The following is a 6,000-nucleotide window of genomic DNA, read 5'->3' on the forward strand; positions in this document are numbered from 1 at the left end:
CTTTGTTTCTTGAACAAGGATGATTTCAGGCTTTTCACTTTGGATTAAATCCTTAAGGGCTGCTATCTTGGAGGGGTGCCCTAGTCCCCTACTGTTCCAGGATAGCATTTTCATCATGATTTACCAGATACATGGAGAGGTGCTCGCCTCTCTTTGCCTTTGGTGTTGTTTTCTTTATCCGAGTGTCCAAGGATAAAGGATTCTATAGGAGTCTGAGAGCCCATGGCGATATCTTTCTGAGTGCTTTCTTCTCTCTGCTGTTTGGCCGATTTTCTGCCAGGCCCTTTTTTGGGAACATCACTGGGCGCTCCATGATCCTTTGAAGAACTTCTGGTTATTCTGGCAGAGGGGGTATCAGGGGAGGGTTGAGAAATGTGAGGGGGAGAGGGATGGAGAGGGGGATCAAATGAGGGGTCGGAATCTTCCTCAGTGAGAGATGCGAAAGGATTAGAAGATGGAGGAATGGAAGGATCCGCAGATCGAGGGGGAGAGGAGGGGTGATGGAGAGGAGGTTGTTGGGAGGAAGAGGAAGGGAGCTGGTGGGCTGAATGAAGATTGGAGGGGTGTTGGTGGGAAAGCCCAGGGGCTTCAGAGTCCGATGGTTTCTGAGGGGGCGATGATTTTTTCCTTTTAACAGTTTCCCATTGCCCTTCTTGCTCTTCTGATTCTACATTTATGATTTTAGTACATCTATTTGCAAAATGTCCATATTCGTGACATACCTTGCATTTGAAGGGGATCTGTTCATAATCCAGCTGCTGAATGTGGCACCAGTCGTCTACTTTCAGTTTGATGGCTTCCGGCAGTCCACGCCCCAGATCAACTTCAACACAAATCCGCGCACAGGCCTGCATGTTGTCTTTGGGTTCACTGCGATCTATGTATTTTCCGACCGCGTTTCCTATTGCTTTGACCGAATCGTCGCCCCAGCAGTGAAGAGGAAGATGGGGCAGCCTGACCCAGACTGGAACTGCGCTTGGTATGTCTAGCTCTGGATCGAAATCCGGGGTCCATTTGTTGAGATAGAGACCCCTGGAGTCCATAAAGTAAGGTCCGTTTCTGAAGATTAGATCCTTGTCCTCCTTAGTTTCGAAATGAAAGGTGAAGTATCCTCTACCACAGAATCTGATGGATATTTTGCCTTGAATCTTGTCCGACCAGTTCCGTTCAACCCACCTTTGCACTGTTTTGGGGGAAGGCCACAGTCCTGTAAATTGCCCGATTAATCCTTTCTCTGCTAAGGAAATGGCTGCCATGCGAGGAATGGTCGGAGGCAAATGAACTTCCTGTAAAATATCTAGCTTCTTCACAAATTTCGTTGCTGTTGGTCTAGGTCTTTGCTGAGGAAGAGATTTAACCAGATTTGAGAAAGCCCTCTGTAGCTCCGGATCCCCACTGGGCGGATCCGGAGGATCCATGATGCTGGTCGATCAAGCTGTTGCAAGAAAGCAGGGGTTCGATGGCAGGCTCAGGCGCGCGCGAGCGCACAGCAGCAGGTTCCTACTTACGATTTCTCCTCAAGGTAGCTCACTTGATGTAAAGAGAAAAAGTGTTTTTTCTAAAGATATTGTTAATAATTGTTTAGTATATCTAGTTTCTTTCATTCAGGTTTATCTAGGCATTCTAATTTTGAATGGGTTAACATAGATTGAATTTCCTCCGCCCAATGTCTAATGATTGGTTGTGTTGGTTTTGTTAAATGAAGAATTAGTTATAGAACATTATAATACATCTTAGTAAATACAAAACTTGTGGTTGCATGCACAGTGCAAAGCACCTCCAAAATGTCACAAATCTAGTTTGATAATATAAGTGTCCTATGAATTTTGTAACATTAATTAATTAGTATTGGAATACGTTTGACCATTGCTTATGTAATATCAAATTTTCAAATAATAAATAATTTTTTCACTTTTTTCATTCAAAGTTAGTGATTTTTTCTCTATGTGTTCTAATTTTGAATGGGTTAATATAGATTAAATTTCCTTTACCCAACGTACAATGATCGATTGTGTTGGTTTTGTTAAATGATAATTTAATTGCATATCATTCATATTGCATTAGAATATAGTAAAGACAAAACCTTGTAGTTTCATATAGTGTGGAGCACCTCTAGAGCGTTAATTCCATGACATTGATTAATCATTGTTGGAATACCTTGGCCCATCTTAACATTGAATCCTCACAAGCAATAGATCCAAGAAACCTCAGATTGAGGTGAAATTTCTAAATTTGCATTAATGATAGGGATACCAAAATTTCTACCCAATAGCCATGGCATGTATATTTTATTGATTTTCAAATGTAAACATAGTTGCATGCATAACAATAATTTCAATCTTGAGTCATCACAGTTCTATAGGTCATAAAATAGAGGTCTTGGGAGAGTCAACAATGATTACAAGGAGGGACATGATTTTAAAATTTAAGGCATTCATTTAGGCTTAATACCTAGTGTGCCTAGCACAGAAAGAATCCAAACCTAAACAAATGCAAGGATGTAGATGAAGGAGCCTCTTATAATATAGAGTTCCACATATTGGGATTTTAAGAAGTTGAGGACATAAATGACAAGGATTTAGTTAACCTTCCTTGAATTGGGTAGGAATCGGCTCCAAGATGACCACAAATAACAAAGAAGAAAATCCATACAAAGCCTAATTGATCATTGCTACGGTGAAAATTAAGCAAGAGACATGTATACCTTCATAATCATCAATATAACTGTGAAATGCGCGACCATTGACTTTACAACTTTCAAGTTTCTCAAGTTTCAATGGTTTCCCCTCTAAATAATAACCTTAATAGATTACAATGATAAAGGCAGTCTCATCTACATTGTGAAAGGTCAAGCTCGAGCTCCCCTCCCCAAAACAATCATGAAAAGGATGCATAGGGAGGACCATATTTGGTCATGAAGTGGTCTTTGTGGCCATTATTCTCCAATCATCTACAAGTGGTGGAGATCATCCCATGCCCACCATTGTTCATGCATGTGTTAATATAGCTTCAAAATGCCCAATACTACAATAGATGGGCGGGCCAATTATATTGCACATTGATCTTAGTGTTGCAATTTCTATATCACTACAAAATCTAAATATGGTGAGACCATTAATAGTGCAATTACTCTAAATATCCATTCGAGGAATTTTGAGGTCTAAAATGGGCCTCCTAAGAAAAATGTACAACCAAAATAAACTTTATAAGAACCAATAGGATTCAAGATGATGATGTCAACCATGGGGGATGATTCACCATTTTTTGAGTAAAAAAATAAAAATATTAAAAAAAATTAAACACTTTTTCAACTCGTATTTTCAACTTATCTCCCTATGTTTTTACTGAAATTACAAGCGGAAGTATTCGTTGGATGCAAAGTTTAATTCCTCATCCAAAGAGTATCCATGTTGCATACTTTCGATGGACCCTGCTACACGAAAAATGAGATATACTTGAAAAAACGTGATTGCAATCACATTTTTGATGTATTTCTCATTTTTAGTGTAAGAGGGTCCATGGAAAGTATGCAACATGGGTACTCATTGGATGAAGAATCAAATTATGCATCCAAAGAGTCTTCTTGCTCGAAATTTGAGTAAACCCATAGGGAGATAAGTTCAAAATATGAGTTGAAAAGTAGTTTTTTTTTCTTTTCTTTTTTTCCCTCTAAAATTTGATGATGTAATCTACTCTTATTTTATTATTTCCCTAGGAGGCACATTTTAGACCTCAAAATTCCTCTAATGAACACACCATGTCAAAACTTGTTCGAATAGACCTTATAAGGATGTTGAATCATACTTCTACTATATATAGAAAAGATTGTTATAATATTCATTAACCATGTTAATTGTGAGGATTTGGTATCATATGGTGGCCTCCATATGCCAACCCTCATCTCACTAACATATCATAATGCTTAGCCACTATGGGTGCAAAATAGAACATGATAATGGATTGGGCTATTAACATCACACTTGCCAAGGCCAATGCATGCTAGGAGTGGTAGCATACATTCATTAGTGGTCTAATGATATTTACACAACAATTATAATTCACTAACCCAAGGTATATGAGCTATACACTTCGTTGAATAAAACATAGCCTAGTTTTCTTTCAACAATGAGTAAATGGTGACTTTTACATATTGAACAATTTATACTTCAAGCATACACGTTTTACCTACAACCACATCGTTGTTATCACAACGACACATGAAAATTTCTAATTGCAATATCAACCCATTACAATCCAAATGTAACTGATCACCAAAAAAAAAAAAAAAATGCACTAATTAAACTATAGTTGTAAGGCACACAATACACACAAACTTTTACATTGTTGGTAACAAGTGCTCAAAATAAACCACATATCCACCACCATGTTTGTTTTTTTGTCATCAGATACAAGTGACATTGCCAATAGAGTGATTGAAGAAATTGGGGATAGCCACAACATAATATCATTGAAGAATGGAGTAGATAAACATTATAAACGATATACAATTACATTGGAGTAAATCTTGGCGCTATGTCCAATAAGAATGTGACGTGTTGAATAAATTTGCTGAAAAGTATCTATCATGAACCTCCCAACCATCAAACAATGATGTAAGATCATTTTTTGTAAATTAATTTCTTTTAACTCAAAAGACAATGATGTAAGATCAAAGACATGATTTGGAAACATGCACAATTGGGGTGTTTTAGTTCTTATTTGGATTTAGACACTAAGCATTGTTTTGTTTTCATAGATATCAATGATGAACAAAAATAAACAAAGCAAGAAGTGTCATTCAGTGAATATTTTTGTCAAGGCATGCATGTAATAGAATATAATAATTTTATCATTGAACCTATCTCCATAACTGAAACACCATCCACATAACAACACCTAAATCGTTGATCACATTGAATTCTCCCCCAACCGTTTTTTACTTTGTACATCCATTCTCAATTAGGTGATGACACCCTTGAATTTCATTAGGGTGGAAATGAAATATAACAAAGATGTACGTTATGATAGGTTCCAATTGTAGGGATATATTAACTACTTAATTTGCAAAATTTGGAAAACAAGTAAAAATGTTTTGTGATTCAATATTGTTCAAAAAAATAAATGACCAAAAAATGTTTTACAACTCAATATTGTTCACCAAAGTGACCAACATGATTAACGCAATGTAACCATCCATGTAAGGTCAGTGGTTGAGAAAAAAAATATTAATAAGACTTGGACCAATTAAAATTTATTGATGGTCAAATCACTTTCCCATTCTTCCCATCCTTTGGTTTTCCCTCTCCACTACATGGCCAAATGCATAGTATTTGGGTCGCCTTGCAGAGGCAAGCAGGGATGCTCTAGCTACTCCTCTCCTCCTAACTTCAATCCTATCTCTATTTGCGAGACTCATGCACAATCAACAGCTAAAGCAGTTATGGAAAGATACAGGGATATCATCCCTATGGTTGTTCAAAGAGTAATATCTAACATGGAAAAACAAGGCGATCCCGAAGGTACATTCTTGACACACATGTGGAGCAGGGCACTAGAGACTAGATCCCAAACATGAAAACTCTATCAAAGCTAGAGCCTCCTACATGCAAATTGTCAATCTATATTGGCACATAAAAATTCTAATGGGAAGAGTCCTCATAGATAGGGCTAACACTCAGAAGGAAATTATCACATGCATGGTAGAGCTCTTGGAGAAAGTGGACAAAATCAATAGCAAGATCACACTTAACTAATAGACCGATAGACATGGATCCTTCTACATCAAACTTAGATAAAGAGCGACAATTGCCTAGCCCATAGGAAACCCCTATAAAATGAAAGATAACAAGGCACCACAATGTAGCAACAATTTAATTTTCAATGCTTTTTCATGATTTCAAATCCATCTTTGGTTTTTTATATAGCACTCTGTAATTTCTTTGTTATCAAACTTTCAAGTTAAAAACAACATTAACAATCATAATTTTTTGTGTCCACGCC

This window comes from Pinus tabuliformis, chromosome 3_2 (genome assembly GCF_031772625.1).
Source record: "Pinus tabuliformis cultivar Carrire ecotype Pingquan chromosome 3_2, CPIR1, whole genome shotgun sequence".
Classification (NCBI taxonomy): domain Eukaryota; kingdom Viridiplantae; phylum Streptophyta; class Pinopsida; order Pinales; family Pinaceae; genus Pinus; species Pinus tabuliformis.